General features: G+C 35.7%; 1 protein-coding gene and 1 pseudogene across 1 annotated transcript in view; both read right to left on the reverse strand.

Moving 5' to 3' along the window:
• The window catches only part of HCN1 (hyperpolarization activated cyclic nucleotide gated potassium channel 1), a 416,455-nt gene that overhangs the window by 377,696 nt on the left and 12,596 nt on the right, over positions 1–26,163 (reverse strand). The window lies entirely within an intron of this gene.
• On the reverse strand, positions 13,120–24,990 carry LOC125100171 (guanine nucleotide-binding protein G(I)/G(S)/G(O) subunit gamma-4-like; annotated as a pseudogene).

Consider the following 26,163-nt stretch of genomic DNA (forward strand, 5'->3'; position numbering starts at 1 on the left):
GGATTTAAGAGCAATATTAAAATAAAACTTTCTCACACTTAGTAGCACAGTAGGGCAGCATAGTCACACTTGGCACACGCCCTTATCAGTTGCCTATCTGAAATGAAAACAAAATTATTTTCACAAGGGAAGTTCCAAGCTCTTAAGGGGAGTAAACCACGGGGCTACAGGTATGGCTCAGTGGCTGGTCTTTGGTTTCTCTGCCTTTCAACCTAGATGACATTGGGAGTTTATCTACATGCCCAGAGAATAAACATGATAGTTCATCTACCCCTATTCCCCCCCCATAGCCAAATATTTCCACCAGGTAGTGAGAGAGGACCCCGATGAGGACATGTTCCCAAAGGCAGCCAGATGAAGATGGCCTGCTGGGCCCCCAGCAAAAATCTGCAAGGAAGGGAGCAGAGGCCAGGTAAAGGCACTGACTCTAGGCCTCCAAGGGCCAAGGACAGGCCCCAGTGGGGCCAGGGCAAGCTGGGATGCAGAGGAGCTTCCTGGGACCTCAGGTGAGGCCAAGCACTGCCACCTAAGAAAGTGGTATGAAGCCAAGCCAAGCACCAAATGGAATGCCCCAAATTGGGGCTCACAAGTCTGCCTTGAACTTCCACTGGACCTCCAGGTGCAGCCCTGGATTTCCTTTCAAAAAGGGGCCATTTCTCCAACCTTCCAGTGTGGTAAATGACTGATTTTCCATACAATAAATATATGATAGATAGATAGATAGATAGATAGATAAAGGAGCTATGAAATTGCCTATTTCAAAGGTGATTTCTGAGTTCTTTCTGCCTTGGCCTGGAAAGATCTCACCAGTGTATAAAAGAAAGTCAATTCAGATGCTCTAAAGGCAAAAAAGCATTTGGAAAACAAAAGTCAAATTTAGTACCAAATATTTTTTTCAGATGGTTACATTATAATAATTCCAACAAACATGCATTGGCTACCTTCTACATAGTCGGCATTGTCCTAAGCACTCTGAGAAATGCAAACATAAATTATATATAAAGTCTGACCTCCAGAACTTCTAACTTAATAGGAAAATTAAAACTTGCACTTGAGATAGGAGAAAGTTTAAGACATGTTCATAAATAATATATTGCACATACTCTGAGTTTCCAAAAGAGGAAAAAACTGGTCAACCATTTTAAAAAGTACTATTATTAAAGAAGTTCAAACAACAGCATTTGCTGAGAAGGTCCTGAGGTTGTATTTTATTCACAGCACAATTTATCAACAAACACATGCTGCTTCCTAGGCTTGTCATGAAGCATACGAAGAGAATTAGACATAGCCCAGTCCTCAAGAAAAGAAGGTCTAGGAAAGATAAACAATAGTATTTTCTAAAATATTGTAAGTTCGGCGCGCCTGGGTGGCTAAGTGGGTTAAAGCCTCTGCCTTCGGCTCAGGTCATGATCTCAGGGTCCTGGCATCGAGCCCCACGTTGGGCTCTCTGCTCAGCAGGGAGTCTGCTTCCCTTCCTCTCTCTCTGTCTGCCTCTCTGCCTACTTGTGATCGCTGTCTGTCAAACGAATAAATAAAATCTTTAAAAATAAAATAAGGGGTGCCTGGGTGGCTCAGGGGGTTAAGTTTCTGCCTTCAGCTCAGGTCATGATCTCAGGGTCCTGGATCGAGCCCCACGTTGGGCTCTCTGCTCAACAGGGAGCCTGCTTCCCCCACTCTTCTCTGCCTGCCTCTCTGCCTACTTGTGATCTCTCTGTGTCACATAAATAAATAAAATCTTTAAAAATAAATAAATAAAATAAAATATTGTAAGTTCTATGAGAGACCTATAAAAAGAGCAATCTTAGGGCATACCAAGGAAAGAGATCAAGTTTTCCTTGAGAGAAAGACAGAAGAACTGGGCAATATTTCAGAGTCAGTAATTAATAACTTTATTTATACAACTACAGAAACTTGAGTTGGTGTGCATAATGACATCTACATTTTCTGGGTACTAAAGCTGTGCCAGTGTCTGGGCTACCATTTGGAAGACCAAGAGAAAAAGACACAAGGTACAGTTAAAGGGATTAAAACCATGAAAACTATCAGGTCTGGTGGTGTATTTACATTTTCAGTCAAAGCTTTAGCTCTTATGATATCAAACAAATCTAAGGCTACATCAAGTACTTTCTCTTCATATATTTTGAAAAACTTTGTTTTCCCAATTAAAATAAGGGATTATGATCAAGGACAGCCAAGAATGTAATCAAATAAAAGCTCAATTAAAAGCATTACATTCTGCTTATAGTTATAAATTTCACAGTACCATATTTTCTTCAAAATACCCTTACGAATAATCAAGATCTATTTATTCATTTTAACAATGTTTGAAGTTGAAAATTATTCATGTCCATGAATTTTAGGTTCTACATGGATAACAGAAATACTACTTCCATTTAGTTTATGGGTTTTTTCCCCGTAAAACAATACTAAAGATGCTATTTCATCCTTGAATTATGTTGAGGTTTTCACCCACGGGCCTGCGTGTTATCTGAGGAGCAGAACGGGTGATATGTCAAGGAAGAACATGCTTCTCCCAGGAGCATATGTTCCCAGGTCTGTAACAAGTATCAAGGGTGTGTGGGCAGAATAACATTTACCGTGGAATACTTAAGAATTGAGGACCAAGTTTCTTCAACTGTCTGGGTAATTCATACAAACACCTGGGTGTATTTTAAGCGGAACTGCCAGCGTGAGAACTTTCAGTCCCCTACAAATGAACAGAATGAATACTCCACTTCAGTCCCCATATACGGATGTTTCTAAATAGCTGTAACTAGAAATATGTTTGGCATCTCTTCTTTCATCTCTCCCCTCTTCATTCGATGACACTCATTAAATTTTTTTTTTTTTTTTTTGCTTTAACAGACAGTATAACCACAACAGGATGTTGCTCCATAGATAACTGAATCCCATTAATCGGTGGGAGTTATATGAGTTTTTTCATGCAGTCCCGTACCCTGTAGGAAATTTTAAAACTAACTATAAATTTATTAAGTTCTGTGAGAGGTTTTTGTGATTTGTACATTTCAGTTCATTTTTAAAAGATGGGGCTTCCACCTTCAGGTTAAGTGACAGGTTGAGGTTTAGCTTCTTCAATAGCTAAAAAAGCAAAATAACAAAAACAACATTTGGGAAGACATAAAATTTCCAAGTTTTCCTGGTACCAGAGAGATAACTGGGGTGGGGGGGAGGACTCAAGAACTGATCTTATATATGTGTCAAAGACAGCAATTCTCGAAATAATTATTTAGTTGTGTTTTGAGATTACTAACTCAAAGGTCATTATTTAAAAAAAAAAAAAACCATACCGTGTTACATAATAACAAAAGATTACAAGAGAAGTATCAACCTATAAAATATGTTCATGAGAATTAAATCATGCCGAAACTGTTGGCAATTTAAAATCAATGTAAATGTCTTAATTTACATTCCTACCCAATCTTTCTGACCTTTTCTCTGGCTAATCCTCAACCAGCTCATGGAGGTTTAGCCAGGCTAATCTAATTAGTTGTCCTTTGTGCCGCCTTGTCTTAATTTCTGCACAACTGCTCCATGCAAGTGCTTGGAATACACTTCATTCCTTTCTCCTCTTTCCCTTCTTCACCCTCTAGCACAACCCTAAATTCTCTAAGCCACAGTCATTTCTCTATTTCCTCTAAACCTGTGGGGCACATGAATCTTAGGCTGTATTAACCCTAATCCAGGGGCAAGCATGAGCATCTCCAGAATATCTTTTTGGGTGGTGGCAAATTGGCAATGTGGAAAAGGGATTTAGGATTTGAGTAAAACTTTTTTCCTTAGCCAGCATACTGCTTTTGCTTAGAGTTGTAACTGTTGCTCAATAAAAAAAAAAATAATAATAATAACAACATATCCTAAAGACACTTAGTTACACTTCATACGAGATTGCAAAAAATATCTGGGTGGGCATAAACTCTCACAAGCCTTCTCTTGGTATCTATCCAGGGGATATTAGGCTAAGTGAAATAAGTCAAACTGAGAAAGACAAATGCCATATGATTTTATTCATATGTAGAATCTAAAAAGGTGGTGGCATCACAACTCCAAACTTCAAGCTCTATTACAAAGCTGTCATCATCAAGATAATATGGTACTTTCACAAAAAACAGACACACAGATCAATGGAACAGAATACAGAGCCCAGAAACAGACCCTCAACTTATTATGGTCAGCTAATCTTTGACAAAGAAGGAAAGAATATTCAATGAAAAAAAGAGCCTCTTCAACAAACAGTGCTGGGAAAATTGGAAAGCCACATGCAGAAGAACGAAACTGGACCATTTACTTACACCATACACAAAAATAGGTTCAAAATGGATGAAAAACCTAAATGTGAGATAGGAATCCATTAAAATCCTTAAGGAGAACACAGACAGCAACCTCTCTGATCTCAGCTGCAACTCCTTGCTAGACATGTCTCCAAAGGCAAGGGAAGCAAGGGCAAAAATGAACTACTGGGACTTCATTAAGATCAAAAGCTTTTGCACAGCAAACAGTCCACAAAACCAAAAGATAACCGACAGAATGGGAGAAGATACTTGCAAATGTCTTATCAGATAAAGGGCTAGTACCTGAAACCTATAAAGAACTTATCAAACTCAATACCCAAAGAACAAATAATCCAGTCAAGAGATGGGCAGAAGACAAGAATAGACATTTCTCCAAAGAAGACATCCATATGGCCAACACACACACATGAAAAAACACTCAACATCACTCAGCGTCAGGGAAATACAAATCAAAACCACAATGAGATACCATCCCACACCAGTCAGAATGGCTAAAATTAACAAGTCAGGAAATGACAGATGTTGGCAAGGATGTGGAGAAAGGGGAATCCTCCTACACTGTTGGTGGGAATGCAAGCTGGTGCAACCACTCTGGAAAACAGTATGGAGCTTCCTCAAAAAGTTGTAAATAGAGCTACCTTATGACCCAGCAATTGCACTACTGGGTATTTACCTCAAAGGTACAAATGTAGTGATCCAAAGGGGCACCTATACCCCAATGTTTATAGCAGCAATGTCCACAATAGCCAAACTATGGAAAGAGCACAGATGTCCATCGACAAATAAATATATATAGAAGATGTGGTATAGATACACAATGGAATACTACTTAGCCATCAAAAAATGAAATCTTGGGCGCCTGGGTGGCTCAGTGGGTTAAGCCTCTGCCTCCGGCTCAGGTCATGATCCCAGGGTCCTGGGATCAACCCCCACGTCGGGCTCTCTGCTCAGTAGGGAGCCTGCTTCCCCCTCTCTCTCTGCCTGCCTCTCTGTGTACTTGTGATCTCTCTCTCTCTGTCAAATAAATAAATAAAATCTTTAAAAAAAAATAAAATCTTGCCATTTGCAATGACGTGGCTGTAACTAAAGGGTATTGTGCTAGGCGAAATTAAGCCAATCAGAGAAAGACAGTTATCATATGATCTCACTGATACATGGAATTTAAGAAACAAAACAGAGAATCATAGGGGAAGAGAGGAAAAAATAAAACAAGATGAAATCAGAGTGGGAGACAAGCCATAAGAGACTCTTAATCATAGGAAACAAACTGAGGGTTTGTTGGAGGGGGCAATGGGGAACTGGGTGACTGACATTAAGGAGGGCATGAGCACTGGGTATAATATAAGACTGATGAATCACTGACCTCTACCTCTGAAATCAATAATACATTATATATTAATTAATTGAATTTAAATAAAAACAAAACAAAAATGACCAGCACTAAGACATTCTAATAAAATGAAGTTAAAAAAAAAAGAATAAACATCCAAACAATAAACAGAATCAGACCTATAAAAACAGAGAACTGATGGTTATAAAAAGAGAGAACTGATGGTTGCCAGAGGAAAGGGGGGGAGGGTAGGAAGATGGGCAAAATGGTTTAAACGAGAGTGGGAGATACAGGGTTCCAGTTTTGGAATGAACAGGTTGTTAGAACAAAAGGTACAACATAGGGAATACAGTCAATGATATTGTAATAGCACTGCAGATGACAGATGGTAGCTACACCATCTGTGGTGCTATACTATTTGGTGAATATAGTATAATGTATGGAGATGTCGAATCACTGTGTCATACACCTGATACTACTGTAACATTGTGTGTCAACCATACTCAATTGTTTTTTTAAATCCAAGGGAAAACTATTTGTTTCATAGACATTTGTCTTATGTTAGTCCTCCTATGAGTAAAATATATGTGTCAGATTTTAAAAGAAATAAAGGTATTATTTTAGAATGACAAACCCCATCACATTGAAAGCTACTGGGTTTTCCAAAACATATCAAGAAAAATAACAGAGTTGAGACATTTTAAATATAAGTACAATGTCAAGCATACTGTAGGGAAAACATTAGCAGAGATTGATGCCATTAACAAAGTCACATCAAATTAAATTATAAAACATGTGTTAAAAGAAAAATGCTTAGGATCAATGTAAAATGCTCTGCAAGTTATCAACACAAACATTTCTAGAATATCCTGAATTGATGAAATTCTAGGAACTAATACTGATCAGGTAAATCAGTATTATAGCTCTATTTTGTCAAACTACTATAACATTGTAAGAGTTTGTCAAATAATAGCTATTTCCCAATTGCTATAAAACAACTTGGTATTCATAAAGTATTTTCATAGTAATCATTTTCATTGTATTTACTCAACAGTTCTGTGAAACATACAAAAATGTTTTATTAGCTTTATTTTTAAGATGAGAAACCTAAAACAAAATAGTATGTGCCTTAGCCAAAATCACTCAGCTAGATAGTGGCATGTAAGACTTGAAGCCAGGTTTTCTGGTAACTAACCCAGGGATCTTTCCAGGATCATGTTATACATTGTATTTATTTTGATTTATATTAATCAGTATTTTCACATAAAAAAGCAATACTCTTTATGCTAAAGCCATAGGATAATTTTCCTTATATGCATCAGAGTGTTTTTATAGAAAATAATTGGTATTAATTCTCAAAATAGATCATCACAAATGCAAAACTATGTACTTATCTCTGCCTCCCCTCTAAATATGTACTACTGAAAACGCATCCTAGATACCAGATCCATAATTTGGACAGGTGGTATCTACTTACTTAGTTCTAAGCTTTATGGATATTAGCAGGCAATCAAGCATTCTATTGAGTAGCAGGAGTCTTATTTAATAAGCCTAATGTTGACTTTTTGCCTTAATACTTTCCAACTCCATTGTTCTACTTTAAAACAACTTTATAGAAAAATAAGTCTGCTATTATCTTGCAATATTTATGTCATATTTGTGTTTATTATTGACCAAAACAATTTCTTGGTCTTAGGGAAACAAACAAACAAACAAAAAAACCTACTTAAAACTTAGCAGTGTGGGGGTGCCTGGGTGGCTCAGTGGGTTAAAACCTCTGCCTTTGGCTCATGATCCCAGGACCCTAGGATCAAGCCCCGCATGGGGCTCTCTGCTTGGCAGGGAGCCTGCTTCCCCCTCTCTCTCTCTGCCTGCCTTTCTGCTGACTTGTGATCTCTGTCAAATAAATAAATAAAATCTTAAAAAAAAAAAAACAAAACACCTAAGCTGTGTGACAGGGCAGAAGGATTAGATTGGATGCACAGGTGCTTAACCTCAGGTATTTAGTATTACCTAGCTAGACCTTATAATCTTGAGAAAACTGCCTCTCTCTGGGTATCTATCTTCTTCCTTGTAGAAACTGAACCAAGACAGGCTCCAACAATCTTCTCAAATCTAAGAGTTTTACATTATAGGAGATATGTGTATGTCAGAGCAAGAAACTGAGGGTACGAAAACAATTTTTAAGAAGTTTAATATGAAAACTAACTTGGGGAAGGCAGAAATGAAGGGAGTAAAAATTTCTTGTGAAGGAAAAATAATGTGGGACTGTCTGGATTCAAGAAAAAGGAAGCTAAGAGAGTCAAATGAAACTGTGACTTAAATCAAAGAAACTAGAAAATGATAGCATGGAAGCTTTGCAGTAGATGTGGGGAAGATTATAAATTCCATTTTGGATATAATGAGTTTAATATGTTTCATATTTGCATGATGGAAGACAGTTGGGACTATACTATTCTAGAATTCAGAAGGGATGCCAGGGCTAAGGAAACAACTTTAAGAGTTTTTGCATAGATTTGAAAACTGAAACTACTCTTGGGAGAATATGAGTTCTCCAAGGGGGAAATGATATAGACAGAAAGCAGGAAAGAGCCAAAGTGATGGTCATGAGCCAAGTCCACTCTTAGGCAACGAAAATATGAACCAGGAAATGAGGCTGGGATGGAAATCTCTGAGAGAAGGAGATGGTGACTTGGCATAGAGACTGTGAAGAAACATCTTTCTAAGAATTATGGAGTGACTAATCCAAGAAAGGTCTTTACATTTAGTTCATGTAGCTCTTTACATATCTTAATAATAAATTTCTCTGTCATTTACTTGCATCATTGTGATAAGGAAATTTTTCTAAAATGAATGCTGAATATTTCATAAGATTCAGTTTTAGGAATAAACACATATTTGTATTATCTGTCATTAAGCTAGATTCCAATAACCTGAGCCAAGGGAGGACAAGTCATCATGTAATTATACTGATCAGTGTGAAATGCTATGTTTGAATAATTCACTTAAACACAGTATTGGTAGTGCATATTTCTCACTTCAATCCAACAAAATTTTATTTCAATTCAAAAAAATGTTTCATCTTTTATACTTTGTAAGACATCATGACAAGTATACGATGTGTGAATAAAACTAAAATACAAGGTACAACATGATCAATTCAGATGATAATTAAGAACATAAACAAAGCACTCTAGAAATTCAGGAAAGAAGGAAACAGAGAACAGAGTTCAGGACACTTAGTTCAGGGGCCTGGAAGAAACTGCAGTAAAGTGACACTTAGCTGATCCAGCAATTCTGACAGATGAAAATGAGGTAGGGCTAGAAACAGCATTTCAGATTGGGGGGAGGGATGGATTAGGAAAGTCCCAAAGAGAGTAGATACAGAGACTGTAGCTTCAGCATATGACTTATTTCTGGCAGATAGCAGGTGCTCCAAATATATTTGTCTTATTGATGAATGATTAAATGAATGAAGCCTTGGAAAACCAACTTAATTCAACTAGAATGTAAATTGTATCAAGATAAATAGAAGTAGTTTTAGTTATTGATGATGTTATTGTTCTCTCCTACCCTCAAGAGTTATGGAGAATCACTGTCTTCACTGGAAAACTTAGAGCTTAAATGGCAGAAGAATGACCTTAAAATTAATGGAATTATTAAAAAATTATGGATGGGGCACCTGGGTGGCTCAGTCATCAAGTGTCTGCCTTCAGCTCAGGTCATGATCCCAGGGTCCTGGAATAGAACTCCATATCGGGCCCCCTGCTCAGCCGGAAGCCTGCTTCTCCCTCTCCCACTCCCTCTGCTTGTGTTTCCTCTCTCACTGACCCTCTTTCTGTCAAATAAATAAATAAAATCTTAAAAAAAAATTATGGGTGAAAAATATCTAACCTGAAAATATAATTTCTCTTATGTGATAATACAGACATTTCAATATCTATTCTACTAGCCAAATCTTGAAAATGTGCCTTTTGATTATCTAAACGTTCCCAAAGCTTTAGTGTTGTCTTCACATAAAATGTGTATAAAGATTCATTCATCTTTATGGGCATGGCCTAGTTCTTCACCCAACAAGAGGATGATGAGCAGTGATGCTAGTTTAAGAACCATATGCACAGAAGTGAAATGAGTGATGAAATGAGTGTGAATGACTGGATAATTGATCTTAACAGCTGGTTGATTTTCCAAGGCCCAGCCAAAAATTACTACTATGCTTTGTGATGAATTCCTAAAAATGTGGCTGATGACAAACAACACACCTGCTTTGAAGGGAGAGCAAAAGGGTTGATGAAGCTAATCTGACAGGTAAGATTTGGGACACATGAAACAAAAAGGACAAGAGAAACAAAAGACACTAATATGTGAAGAAGTGTAAAAGCATTTGAGAGGCTGGGCAGAAATCAACACTTGCAGAGCAAGAGTGTATTCTGGAGAGAAGCTGAAAATAGAGAGAAATAGGTACAGTGGGGCTCCATTACAAAGGAATTTAAAAGTGGCCAGAAGAATTTGGAGTCAATACAGAATGCACTAGGGAGATTTGGAAATTCTTGAAAAAATGAGCAGCATACTGAAATAAGACTTTTTTTTATTATTATTTTGAAAATTTGCTGTGAAAGCTATGTAAATGATAAATTGGAATGAAATGCGAGTTCAGTTAGAAGGAGGTGATGGTCATATGAGGTGACTAGGTTGGACATTGTGGGAATAAAGAAGAGGCAAGAAGTTCTACTTTGCAACAGTATCTAGTGCAGAAATAGAAGGAAGGTGGAAACGGAAGATGATTCTAAGTTTTACAACTTGAGAATACAGAATAAAGGTGTTAAAGGTAAGGCCAGGTAGAGGAATGAAAATTGGGAAGACCGAATTTTAGGTAAGATTTCATTCACTTTTGGACATAAATTCATTTTGAAGATGGCTAGAACACCTGGTAAAAATGCTCTGTTTCAGTTGAAAAAAAAAAAAAGTGTCTACGTGTAGGTAAACTGGGGATCAGGAGTGGAGGTGCTAATTTAGCAATCATGTGAGCAGAGGTGGAGGGGTGAGTGTAGGAGAAATGAATAGAGGTTAATGATGAGAGCAGAAAGTTCACAGAGCGGCACAAGTTAAAACACACACACAGATAAAACTAGGAAATGTATGAGAAATGATGCTCAAAATTTTAGAAAAATGAAGATGGAGAATAAAGTTTTGGATTGATCATGCAAAAATAGGTTACCATTATAAAAGCAATGGTAGTGTGGTAGTATGAAGAACAAATAGCTAATTTTTTATATTTTATTTATGTAGATAGCTTTACAGTGTTCCTCATCTCCCTCTGTGATTGAGGAAGTGAAAGTATATATATTTATATGTTTGTTTTCTACTTTTTGAGGCTAGGAGAAATCTAACCATATATGGAAGCTGATAGTATGGAAACTATTAATAAAAATAGGTATGAAGAATAAAGACATGGGAAATGAAGTTGTAGATGAGGGGGGAAAATGGGACATAGACCAAAGTAGAGAAATTTTCTTTGAATCCTAGATGTGATATATTCAGTTCACACAGACTGAAGAAAAAGAAGGAAAGGCAAATTTAGGAACATAGAAGAGGGGGGGAAGCCTTGAATCTTCAAATTATGCTTTATTGGAGCTTTTTTTTCCTGAAAAAAAGTTAATTGCCACATTCTAAATCCAACACATTCCATATTTTTTAAACCATGGAAACTAGAAGAGAATTTTAATTCCTGGTTCAGGCCCTCAGCTTCTTTAAAATATTGCTTTCAAAGGAGCTTATACACAAGCAGTGCATTTTCCATAAGGAATATAGGCATTAGTCCTCAAGATGGAGGTTGCTAGGAGGAAGTCATCTTCCATTAGGATATTACATAATTCTGAACCATGCATTTTAATGGGATAAATTTGTAAATTGTCAGGTTCCTACACTACTCAAACCCAAGGAAGCATCCAGTTACTGTGCTATAACTTGCAAACATAAATGTCCCTAATGTTTGATCTACATCAAACATAAGCTCTATTACCACAGGATTTATCTGCTGGGGGGAAATCTCATTTTTTTCCAGAAAATGATTAAATCCTCCTTTTAATGCATGTTTTGCAAAATATATGAGCAACGCATATACCCACATAACTCTAGAATGCATTAAATTACAATGTATTTATGCACAATAAGGGGATTTCCTCCGAAATCAGTTTTATTGAAAAAAAAAAAAGCTAAATAAACAGCACATGACAAAATGGATTCAAATAAATATTCCTAAATTTCACATCATTTACAATAGAAACTAAAACAATGGATGATACACGGAAGTTAATGACCCTAGATCACATTTTAAGCCATATAATCAAATTATTTTTCATATAATAGCAAGTATTTTAATTCCTTAGAAAGTGGCAATACTTGTACTTAAACATCTATCAAATGCATTCTCAATCAGAAAATCCAAGCCTATCTCTCATTTTTGAAAAAGAAAAACTGATTTTCCATATACCTACCTTAATATCTCCCACTACCCTTTCCTTTCTATTATCACCCATGTTGTTCTTATGTGCTTAAAATGTCGGTTTTCTCCTATCTCCACCTCCCAAATTCCATCTCTCATCAAAGTCCAGCTCAAATACCACCTCCTTTCATTCACTCTCTGAAACTTTCCAGCTTGAAATAATCACTCTGTTCTAGTAACCCTAAAGTCCATTACCAGAAAAGCATTTTCAACATGCATTAGATTATCTGACATTATATGTATATATCTATTTTTAAGATTTTATTTATTTATTTGAGAGAGAGAGAGCTAGCAAGAGAGAATACAAGCGGGGGGGGCAAGGGAAGGGGGAGGGGATAGAGGGAGAGGGACAAGCAGACTCCCCGCTAAGGAGGGGGCCCCAACATGGGACTCAATCCCAGGACCCCAAGATCATGACCTGAGCTGAATGAAGGCAGATGCTTAATCAACTGAGCCACCCACGTGCTATATACATATACATACTTATACACATATACATGTGTGTGTGTATATATATACACACACACACTATATATAGTATATATATTATTAAAGTAACTTATATAAATGCTTCATCCCTAAACCCTCACACCTCCAATACACTCTAAGGCCCCAGAGATTAAGATTTCATGTAGTTTTTCTTTGGATAAATTTTAGCACCTAGTGCATGGTTATATATAGTAATAACTCAATAGTTACAAGTTGAGTAAGTTTTGATAAGTGCATACTCTTTTTTTCATCAAAAAACTTTTATAATAAGTCTTCTACTGTGTGTTGCTGCCAGTGTATATAAAATAATTACCCTTGTGAAAAAGACATGAATGAAAGTTCAGAGAGCCAGATGTTCAGGACTGACAGAGGTAGAAGCTTATATAGTACAACACGTTATAAGGATAAGCTTTTGTACAGGCTTCAAATTTAGTCCACTGGTCCATGAAAAGTGGTTTAGAAAACCATCTGAAGTATTCATTTTACTACAAAAAGGTACAGACTTTCTGGGGTCTGAAAGGATTCACTCTTGAAAATACTCCAGTTACCAGGGGGGTCATGTGAAGCATTCTGTGGACAGAATTGTTTCCCATCTGCAGCTGCTGGGGAGACCTTCACATCATTGAGCCTAGGTTCCAGCCAGAGCAGTTCAACCACTTTCTTCATGGTGGTGATGCTGGAGGAACCAGAATAAGTGTAATATTCTTTAATAACTACTACTTAAGAAAAAAGTCATGAAGGTGGAACCAACTCCAGGTGTGATATAATTATTCAATTCAGTATACTCACTTTAATAGTAAAACTTTGAGCAAAGTATTTCACTATAAACAATAGTTAAACATTAAGACTGTTTATTTCTTTATGGGGGTGCCTGGGTGGCTCAGTCATCAAGTGTCTGCCTTCAGCTCAGGTCATGATCCACAGGGTCCTGCAATGGAGCCCCGCATCAGGCTCCCCGCTAAGCAGGAAGCCTGCTTCTTCCTCTCCCTCTCCCTCTACTTGTGTTCCTTCTCTCACTGTGTCTCTCTCTGTCAACTAAATAAATAAAATCTTTAAAAAAAAAAAAAAAAAAAAAAGACTGCTTCTGCCCTGAATTACTACTAATACAAATGAGTCAGAGACGGCAGAGAACTTGCTATTGCTACCTGCAAGTAGTTTCTTCTTGCAAAGCTGCTAAATCTAACATAGAACATAAAACGTTTTTTAAAGCTGATTCAAGGGGAGCCTGGGTGGCTCAGTGGGTTAAAGCCTCTGCCTTCGGCTCAGGTCATGGTCTCAGGGTCCTGGGATTGAGCCCCGCATCGGGTTCTCTCTGCTCGGCAGGGAGCCTGCCTCCCCCCCTCTCTCTGCCTGCCTCTCTACTTGTGATCTCTCTCTCTGTCAAATAAATAAATAAATAAAAATCTTTAAAAAAAAAGCTGATTCAAAATTTATAATCCATAAAACAAAGAGGTTTATGTCAAGTAAGTGTTAAAAATTGTTTAGTTAAACTCTACATTTTAAAACGCTATCACTCCTAATTTCAAAAATGTCATGAGGAAATGGGAGGAAAAAAGAAAGAAAGAATGTTGTGCACCTCTCTGTTGAATACTACATCTACCTGTTTCAATTAGTTGACTACTGGAAAGCATTTGACCAGTCATAAGACATCATAGCACTGTGTGGACCACTCAGGCTTGTGCCTCAGACTAAATGTGAGCATCCTACCAAGACACATATCTACTATGCACAAGGGCTGCCTTAATTATTGGTATGTTTGTGCAGAAAGTGCTAGAAGTTATTTTATTATACTCATCTTTTATAAAATGTTGTGTTTCTAAAATAATGTTATTTTTAACATCATGATAATGACCTTCAAAAGCTAGAATCAATAGACGGTAAAATCTTCCTCAAGCCTCAGTGAGCCTGACTAGTCACAGTGTGTTTTCAGAGGACATATATCAACATTACGTGTATTGCTGGTATACATCTGCAAACCATAAATAAATATATTATCAACACAATTTGGATCAAAAGAACAGAATTCCATGAAGTAATAAAAAACTGGTTAAGAACTTAATTCAAAATAACAAACTAGAGTAAGTAAATATATTTTGGTCTGTGTGTTTGGGACAGAAAGTTGCCATATTAAACAACACAGAAATACAAATGGTGTCATAAAAAATAAAGAGAAATATTATGTAAAAGATTAGATTTTGTTAAATTAGAAAGGCTTGTAGCTTCTGCCATGCTCTGTAGGTCTCTGGTTATTAAAAATTGTTTTGGTTATCTTTTAAATAAACCTTTGCTTTAGGATAGTTTTAAATTTATAAATAATTACAAAGATAGTGAGTTCCCACGTACTTCACAACCCAGTTTCCTTATTTTTACATCTTCGCTTCATTAGTAATAAACTCATATTAATAGAATATTATCAACTAAAGTCTATACTTTTTGTAATTGTCCCTATTTTTACCAATGTCCTTTTTCTATTCCAGTATCTTATCCAGGATACTATATTATACACTTTTGTTGTCATGTCTCAGTTCCTACTGGTTGGGACAGTTTCTTGGACTATTCTTAATATTGATGACCTTGACATTTTTAAGGACTATGGGTCAGGTATTTTGTAAAATATTCTCAAAATTGGAATTTGTCTCATGTTTTTCTCATGCCTAGACTGGGGTTATGGGTTTTGTGGAGGAAGACCACAGAGATGGAGACCACATCATGTCAAGAGTACATGACTAGCAACATGACTTTATCACTGTTAATCTTGGTCACCTCGCTGTGGCAAGTTGGTCAGGTTTCTCAACTGTAAAGTTATTCCTATTTTCACTTTCTTTAAAAGAAGTCACTAAAATAAAATAAAATAAAATAAAATAAAATAAAATAAATAAAAGAAGTCACTACTGGCAGTGCTCAACTGAGGAATAGGGAATTATAGTACACTTCCTTGAGGGTTGAGTATCTACATAAATTATTTGGAATTTTTTGACATGAGAGATTTGTCTCTTCTCCACTTGTGGATTGATTTAGTTGTTTATCTACATCAGTATGGATTCATGGATACTTATTTTATACTGTGGGTTAAAATTCAATACTCCCTTTTATTTAGTTGCTTAATTATTCCATCTTTGGCATTGGGAGCTCTTTAGGTTATCTTTTCAAATTCTACCCAAGCATCCCTAGTCATTAGTGGCTTTTCAAATAGCACAATTCTTTGCTTATATCAGCATCACAAATGGAGGGTTAGAGGTGATAGAGAAATGCATGTGTCTTCAAATAAAGTTTTCTATAGCTACAACCAACTGATAAGACATTCTAAAATAGACCCCTAAGCAACCATCACAAACTTGACCTCACACTCTCTAGCATACGAAAGGCACAGCAGAATCATTTTAGTACTAAGTATTACTTCATTACTCACAATTTCAAGTATGAATACACATATTCCCCTGAATGATTTCCCACTATTTATTTCACATTTTAAGTGATTTTTAATGTTTAAGGCAAAAATTCTTTTCACTTTAAAGAAACAACGAAGACATTTAAATAATAAATGAAGATCTTTTAGGCATTGTACTAAACTTTCCATGAGATAGTTATGTTTATATTTTAAAACTAAAATGCAAATTTTCATTGTCTTTTAATCTGTACATATACACAAATTTGCCTTAAACCAAACTGCTTGCTATGAACAATGTAAACTAACTCTTTGGGTTAAATACTCAAAAAATTTTAAATATCTCCAATTAGAATTTAATTAATTTTAAAACTATTGTATGAGGAGTACTTAGAGGTCTATATATATTTTAAGTTCCATAGAACTCTCTAAGGAGAAAATTATTAAATTGTTTGACAAAAGGATAATGAATAAAAAGAGGGAAACATGCATTTCACAAAAAAATATATTTCTTCTCTATTGAATATCTTCTATTTACATAATTTATCATATTTGTTCATAATTTTATGTTAAGCTTACCTTAAAATCTCTAACAGAGTTTTGTAATAATGAAATAAAAAAATATATTTGTCATTAAAACCAGGATTAATAGTAATAATTTTTATTAGCTATAACTTAACTTTTGTGCCCTCTTCCATCTCCTAGAATCAACTTAACATTACCTATACTTTTAGTCATTACATATAAATCAGGAAGTGATGTTACAAATTGACAAAATTTTTCAATAATCATGAAAACTGAATATTTCGTTAATATATTTTGAGTATGGGGCACCTGGGTAGCTCAGTCAGTTAGTATCTGCCTTTGGCTCAGGTCATGATCTCAAGTCCTAGGATCAATGCTTGAGCAGGGCTTTCTGCTCAGCAGGGGATCTGCTTCTCCCTCTCTCTCTGCCTGTCTCCACTCATTCTCTTTTTCCTTCAAATAAATAAAATCTTTAAAAAAATATATGTATATATATATATATATATATATATATATATATATATATGTATATGTATATTTTGAGTACAACTAAAAATTATTCTGGGATTTAAAATAAGAAAGTACAGAATGAATGCATTTTCAATAAGAGATGCATGGATACAAAAGCACCTACTATATGTTGAATATATGTGTCCCAAAAAATTATTGCTACTTGAAAAATATAATTAAGTAACAATATAATTTCCTGGAAATTTTGATTTGGTAACTTTTCTGGAACTGTTACTCTCATTTATTACTCTGAATTTCATCTTGGGAGGAACATACTGCCCATACTTCCAATAATTTGCAGCACCCCTCTAAATACCAAGTCTGATACTAATTTTGCTCCAGATTTAGATGCAGAATGAAACCAACTTTTGTCCCTTAAGATATCTTAGGCCAGCCAAGTCCTCTCTCTCACTTTATTTGCCAGTTGTATTATGTCTATTTCCTATTCATTTCCCATTCCCTTTCATGGCTGTTCCTTTCCCACTAGATCTCATAGGGGATCATCTAGAGCTCGCATTCTCTGGCTCACTGAGTCACTGGTGACCCTTCATTCCAACACCTCTTCCAGCCAAACCCAAATGTGGGTAGAGGCTACAATCTGAATGCTCTCTGTGTACACAGAGATGCTAAACTCTTAGAGGGAAATTGCACAACCATGTCAAGAATGGTACTACAAACACGTTCTTCATCCTCAGCCCTGTTGGTTATACTTGACTATACCTTCTGACCTCTCCCTGGATCATCCCAAAGCATTAAATCAGCTTTACCTTCAAGAAGAGACAAACAAGCCAAATATTATTTAAGGGTCATCTCTGCACAGCTCCCGTCACCCACCTGCATTCAGTAATTTGCTCACTTCTTTCCACTGTGAAACTTCTTTTCTACCATTAGATATAAAAACGTAAGTTTAAAAAGAAGATGTATATACTTAAATCTAAATACCGTTAATAATGGTTGGTCCCAGATACTTTTCTGTTTTAATGGGAAAGACATTGAGGAGTGAAGAAAGAAAAACGCTGTAGGAAAAGCCTGGGGAGCAGACCACAGATTATTCATACTGCACAACTTTGCCTACACTCAGCCCAGTTAGTCACTAATTGGATCAAGACAAATAGGGAGCTCCCCACTGCAGGTATGTGTCTGGCTTCGCTGCTTTACCTGATTTAAAAAGTATGCATATGCACATATGTGTGTGTGTGTGTATTTTAACATGGCTGGGCTTTATACACATGAGCTTTATTTCCAGAAGATTTCTTTCTTGAAGCATCACTTTGTTTCAAATGTTTATATACTTATCACTTAGCTTTTCCAGTATGATCTCCTTTGTCATCATAAGTCTACATTATATTGTCTATGAGAACTTCAGGAAAATTTCAAGATTTTTAATATGCAACTTATCATTACATAAAGAGAAATGGGAGTCTAACCTTGCTCTAGAAACACACACATGCAGAAGCAAATCTATATAGACCTATAGAGTTTTATTTATCAATCCGATACATTGTATCACATACATTAGAAGTAATTTAAAATAAAATGAAATAACTATAATTGCATTGTATTTTGATTTGTATAATTCCATAGGGAAATCAGAATAAACATTTTACCATGCTTAACATAAGCTATGTTTGGAGGATATCATTCATGCCATTCAGGTAAATAGTAGGGGAAGGAACAAAACCAGAAGAGGTAAAACATAGATGCTCTGGGGAAATTTTGGGAAAACAGAGGGAAGAATAGAATGGCTAATATAGCCATAATATGAATGCAGTCTCAAGATAATGGAATATAAATTATAAATAAATTCCAAGAGAATGCATAGTAAAGGGTATGGTCATTTATGTGTCGAAAAATTTGTGGATATTTTGTCTGCCTTTTCAGTGTTCTATCCTGGGTCTAGCTTAGGGGATGACACATACTACGTTATTAATAAATCAGTATTGAATTGAATTGCATATCTGTTAAGTTTCAGAGAATTTCTCAGAGCACTGCCTCTTGAATTCCATTCCAAACTCTCTGGCTATGTTTTATTATCTCTAGTTTAACTCTGTAACCTAGCATTGTTTCTCTGCTTAACTTCAAAGTATAGACAACTAAAGTTGTCTATTAGCTTTGAATTTTGGTTCTATTCTTAGACATATCAAATAGCTGGAAAAAAACATATAAAAGTAGAGACACATGAAAGACAAATATATGTTTAAAAAACAAGCAAAATATAGTAGGAACAATATGGTGTTGGTTTGGAAGACACAAGTGGACTACACTAGAAACTGATGGATGGATTATAAAAGAAAAGTAAGAGAGGAAATAGACCTGAGCCTTGGTAGTGATGATGAAGAATAAGTAAGGCATGGTGAATCTTGTGTGTGGGTGTGTATGGGTGTGTAGGAGTGTGTGTGTGTGTTCATGCCCATGTGCAAACCTATGCACCACAGGTTGAATGTCAAAGAAGAACAAATAGGAGCCTAAAATAATGAGATCTAGTGTTAAGTACATCATTAATCACTCAGTCCTTGAGGAAACATAAACCAGACAGCAGTTTTGCCCATCAAGTCAAAGGTGACATAATATATCAAAGGGGTAGCTGGGTTTGCGATCTGATGCTAAGGAATATGGCCTGGCTAGAATAGGCAGGACAGTTCAAGGCATGGTAATGGACAGCACTTCCCAAGGAAATTATGTACAGTAAGGAGAGAAAAGACCTTGAAGCTAGACCTTGAGAACCAATAACATTAAAGCGATAAAGAGAGAAGGGTCAGAGAAGTCAAAAAGGAGTGTCAAGTGACATTAAGTGTTCAAATTAAATAAAGTCTGAAGAGAGTTTACTAGGTTAAGAAATAAGGAATTAAATGACATTTACAAGATTTATTGTTTGGTTGGTTGGTTGGTTGGTTGTGTTTTTTATTTTGTTTGTTATTCTTCCAGGGTTCTGCTCAAATGGAAAGCCAGATAATGCAGGGCTTAGGAGTAATGATAAGCAAGGGAGAGAGACTAAATATAAATTCCTCTTTTTAAAAGTATCCAAGATAACTCAGAGCTAAAGGTTTGGTTTTTTTTTTTTTTTTGAAGATTTTATTTATTTATGTATTTGTCAGAGAGAGAAAGAGAGAGCACAAGCAGGCAGAGTGGCAGGCAGAGGCAGAGAAAGAAGCAGACTCCCTGCTGAGCAAGGAGCCCGATGTGGGACTCGATCCCAGGACCCTGGGATCATGACCTGAGCCGAAGGCAGTGGCTCACCAACTGAGCCACCCAAGCGTCCCAGTTTGTTTCATTTTGTGTTATTTAAATTAAAGTGTTTTAAGCATGTTTCTCATAGAAAAAGAATTTAAATTCTCCTAAGTAAGAGAGGATAAATGATGAAATACACTTTTGAATTATCCATTATTAAGAAATTCTGATTTTGAACACTAGAACATCACTTACCTCATTTTTCCAAGAACTCAAAATTAACTCTATTTTTAAAGAGTTAAGTTTCAGCACTTTCCTTCATCCTTTAGTATCTCTGTTTTGTTTCATTCTGTTTGGGATTTTGGTTCCTTAGATTATTTCTAAGCTTCACAGTGCCAATAAGTAATGGGGAATTATGAAATAATCCTTTTTGGACACAATGATTCCATTAGGTGGAGCATCCTGCTATCAGACCTCAAGAAACCAGACGGAATGATCTCAGAGGTACAACAGGACTGTTGTTCTAGGGAAATCTCTCAGACATCTGCCACATAAAACCTCATACATTGTTTCTTGCCATTCTTCGCTGCCTTTTTTTTTTTTTTTTAGGATTTTATTTATTTATTTGACAAAGAGAGAGGGAACACAAGCAGGGGAAGTGGGAGAGGGAGAAGCAGACTTCCTGCAGAGCAAGGAGCTGGATGTGGGGCTGGATCCCTAGACCCTGGCATCATGACCTGAGCCTAAGGCAGACGCTTATCACCTGAGCCACACAAGCACTCTGCCTTTTCTTTTCTTTCTTTTTTTTTCAGTAGATTCAAAGTCTAATAATAACTCTTTTAATTTTCCCAAGGAATTGTAATCCATTATCATTCTAATGAACTCCAATTTATAAGCTATCTATTATATAATATTTATATGGTTGTAAACTGCAACCTAACAGCAAACATTGACCTTTTGCCACAATAGCTATATCCTTCCTGAACAATATCTGTAGCTAAAGTTTTACAGCTTCTTTCTATTTCCATACACATCCCAATGCCTTCACTATGAGTACAGCTCTTCATTGCTATTTTCATTTGAATAGTCTGTTCATTCTGGTACGTAAGCACTAGCATTTAAAAGGATACAAAAAAAAAAAAAAGAAGAAGAAAGAAAGGAAATTAAAAGTATTTTTAGGAAATAGAATTGTTTTCACTAGTTCTTATGTTTTCTGAAGTATTAAACTTAAGTAGAGCAAAAAAAAGGGGGGGGGGGGCTTTGTATTTTATTCCTGTCTTAGTTGCCTGCCTGGATAAGAACATTTTATTTCTTGAGATTTACCCTTAACTCTTTATTGTCAAATGTTTAGCTTTTTATAAAGAGAAGTAAGCATTTGGAATAATGAGGTTTTTACACATAGAATTCAATCCAACATGGTGAACTGAAGTGAACTTTCAGAAAAATGGAGTCAATTCTTGGCTAATGGGGTACCATTTTCCACTCAAGACCATCACCTAAATAACTCAGATTCTTATAACCAGAAAAAGAATATTTAAATTCTAACACTACATTTTTTAATCAAGTCAGAGAAAAAGACTGAGTCAACTGGGTCAGGATATGACTAAATTCCTCTGGGATAAGTAGTTAAGATCCTGGGCTTTGAGCCAGATCCTTGGGTTCAAATCCAAGCTTCTCTACATAGATGCAGTCTGACCACCTAACTGTTCCATCATCTGGTTTTCTGGACTGTAATATGACACAGGTAATAGCTGTTGTAGAGTCGCTCAAGGGATTCAGTACTATAATATAAATAAAGACACTTAAAACAGTGTCTGGCACACAGAATTTAGCAGGTAATCCTGCATTTTGGCTCTGTAGAATAAATCACTGACTGTTGTTTGTCCCATGCACGACCAGTCAAAACATTTCAACAATAATTCTTTCCCCCACTAAATTAATGTAAAACTAACTGTGATGAAAAATGCTTAAAATTCTTGATTTACTGTGGACATTTAGTCAACATAGTAGCATGCTTTCAAAGAAAACCATGGGCAGTATTTCTAGGCACACAGATAGCATTTTTTGTGAGCTTCATTCAAACCCAGATAAAGCAGAACTACTTCATGTCTAGTTATTGCAAATAAAAGAATTTGAGGCTGTGGGGGTGATGACCTTGTTTAAATACTTGATAAGAGAAATAAAAAATGTAAAACCACAAAAACATATATATTTTAAAAGTCACAGTTAGTGAAGTTATGTTTCTAGGAAGGAATTTTATTTTCATACATCACTAGCTTCTAAATATTACCTTACATAGTTATAGTTCCTAGTCATTAATGTTTACAGCAATGTGCTTGTGGTATCTGTCGCACTGATTTAAGAATACATTTTGGTCATTACTATCTCTTGCTGTTTGCCTGCAGTGAGCTCTCACATAATTAGGGCTGAATACACTGAACTTTTAAAATTAAACCAAGCCTCTGGGAAAGAATCATGGAAATAGATGGTTAAAGGACACCCAGGCAATTAACAAGCATGATAAAGTTAAAAATTGAAGATAGGAAAGTAGGTTAAGAGCTTTTCTCTCTTTCCAACATGATGTGTTGATACAGAAGGAATATACATTAGATCTATTTTTCATAGAAAAGAAACATAGAGGCAGTCCACATTTAGTCAACAAGTAAATCCCTTTGCTATTTTCCAATGTATTTTTCTATCTTTTAAACACACAATTCTGAAATAATTCTTGACTGACTTTAAAAACTCAACTGAAAATACTTTATGCTTTCTAAATCACAACAGTGTAACAACAGATTAATAAAGACTTAAAGTTTAAATATTTAAGATAATTTTACCCCAGTGATTACCTTTTTTTAAAAAACAAACAAACAAAATACATGGAAAAATATTGACTACTGTGATGGTTTGCAACAAAACTCTCAGAAATAGATAAAAATTATAAAATTTAGCTGATGAGTAAATACAGAATCAATGTATGATTTTCTTTAGTGGCTTATCATTTCTGTACGACTTCCCTATTGGCATTCTTTCTCTCCAGTGAAATTCTTATGTGCCTGCCTTCTTTACTAGATAAAAATCCCCTGAAGGACAGTTACTGGTAGTTTCATTCTTTCCTACATCGAAAGCCCCTAGTGTTCCCTGAGAACATACTCAGCACTCAGTAAATATTTATTGAATGAGTGAATTCGTGAGTATGATCCAATATCTTTCAAATAAACCACTATTTTTTATTTGTACTTATACATTAATCACCTAAGAGGATAACAAAAAGAAACTAAAAAGGGAATTTACTATTTGTTAAATATTGGCTAGGTGTCAAGCCTCTTTCATATATTATCTTATTATCACAACATCCCAAAGGAGACAGATAACATTCTCTCCAATTTTACAGACTAACTTCAAAGGGATTGAGCATCTCCTCAAATCAAGTTAAAAGAGTTAAGGTTCTGATTTTTGTGAGATCGTGTCTGGGTCATTTCCCCCACCATAAAGTTGCATTATCTTGGTTGCCCTAGCATATTCAGGGTTCTGCTCCAAATCTAAATCAGATCTGTGAGTAAAACAGAAAGATAAATAGTAGTATTACACTTTCATCATATCCTGATCTTTCTTTTTGAAAATTAAGATCTCTTCCCCTTTTTTTTCTTACTTTTTATTATAAAATAAACAGATACAGAAACCAGTGATTTATTATAAATCAAACATCCTTGAAACCACCATTCAGGACAAGAACTAGAATTTTATCACCACCCCTAGGAAGACCTGCCAGGTGCACCATCGCAATCACAGCCCCCAGGGAACCCTCTGAAATAACAGTTCTGCTTTCACAATAGTTGTTTCCTTGAACTTCTTTATATAGTTTCATCTCAATTACGCACCCCTAAATTGCATAGTTTGGTCTGCCTCAAACCTCCACTTTCAGACTGTCTCTTAATCTACAAATTTCCCTCCATCCCATTCTTTTCCTTACTATTTATCTGCTGAAGAGCCTGGGTGGCAGGCGCATTGATTCTCCAACACCGGATTTTGCGGATTACACGTGCTCGACGTAACAAGTTCAGCATGTTTCTCCGCCCTCCGTATTTCCTCAAGTTTGGCCCCCGGGCGCAGAGGCCAGATGAGACTCAGATTCCATTCCCTTGGCAAAACTAGAGCTGTGTGTGTTCTTTAATCAAGAAAATGCAACATCTGGCTCTGCGCTTTCTTGTCATTAGTGACCATTGATGTTGAACGTCTAGATGCGTTAATTGAATGGTGGTGGTAAAAGGTTGATTTTCTAACAATACCATTACCTTTTCATGTATTAACTCTACAGTTTTATAAAGACATTCTTTTCCTCCTCTACTATTTGGCTACACATTGGTTCAGATAATATAGGCAAAGCAGGGTAAATACCTGATTCATTTCTTTCATTTATCCAAGTTTCAAGGTAAGGAATTGAGTATTATGAGTTTCAGAGGTTAACCATTTTTTGTATCATTCTGAACTCAAATTTGAACATCCTCTGAGTTTGACTTTGTTGAAATTTTCATCCTTTTTGAAACTCATCTTGGCTTCTTCAAGTTGGCTCCTGGTTCTTTTTTATATTACCCTGGTGGTCTTTCATAATTTCCTTATTATCTGGTATGTCAAGTTGTTCCAAGCCCTTAATATGTACTTCCAGCCCCAGATCTGAGATCAACCATTCTTCCACCTGAAATTGCCTCAGACCTCTTGCTCTTGGATTGTGCAAATCCCATTCCAATTTCAGCTGCTTCTCCAGCATATACCTATTGGTTATGTGGGAAGTTTGCCTCTTCTCTGATCTATCAGATGACCTGATTCTTATTATTTCCTTCCTTCAACCTTCATAGAGGTTCAGAAAACACAGGGCTTGCAGTGGGTACAGGTTTGTCCCAAACTATTTATCGTTTAGGTTTTGCTATAAAACTATTTGGTTTTGTTATAAATGTTTTGCTATAAATGTTGTCCAGGTGTTTTGGTTTTGCTGTCTTTCTGCCATATATCTACATGATATATGATAGATATATAATAGATATATGATATCTATTACAGATATATAATAGATATATAATATCGATCTGCCATATTTTTATGTGTAAAAACTAAGCTATCACTGTCTTCTAAAATTCAAGTTCCCTGTCCTTTTAAAAATTATGTCAACTTCAATTTTCTTATATCAAGATCTATGATACCCTTTCCACTAACAAGACACAAGGATCAATTTAATAGTGCTTATTCAGAAAAATTCTGGTTGGGTTTGTTTGTTTTTTTTTTAAAGTTTGGTGAACACAATAAAAGAACCTACTTACCACAGAGTCGAAGTTCAAAATACTGACTCAATATTTTATTAATTATATCTATAGAGACAGTGTTAATTTCCAATCCCCATACAACAGGGCTTGAAATGTGCACTGTTATACCAAGGCAACACAATTTGGCAAAAGAAAAAAAAAAAAAACCATGATACATACAAAAAAGTAATGTTACCTTTTCTTAATCTCAGTGCCCAAAGAGATATATTTTCAGCTTTATTTTGATGAAGATAGGATTGATTTCAAAGGCAGTGACATTTAAATAGCATTTCCGGGGCTGTGAAACAAGAGTCATCCCAAGATATCCACAACATGTACTTCCAATTTTTTTAAAAACTACATAAAAACAAGCATTACAGTAAACTGAATTAATACAAGTATGCAAGCATATTATTTTAAATAGCTTCAAACTTTATTTCTCAATACAGGTTTCTGTGTGTTAGGTTAGGCTATCTGCATAAATTAAAATACTCCCTTTTTTTTGTAGGAAATATAGGGAAAAAGACCACCTGGTTGCTGAAAACCATGTATGAAAACCAAGACTGAGCATGGTATTGCTAAATTTCTTCATTCACTTATATTTATTGAGTTCATACTTCATGCCATGCATGGAGCTAGGCTTG

This window comes from Lutra lutra, chromosome 5 (genome assembly GCF_902655055.1).
Source record: "Lutra lutra chromosome 5, mLutLut1.2, whole genome shotgun sequence".
NCBI lineage: Eukaryota > Metazoa > Chordata > Mammalia > Carnivora > Mustelidae > Lutra > Lutra lutra.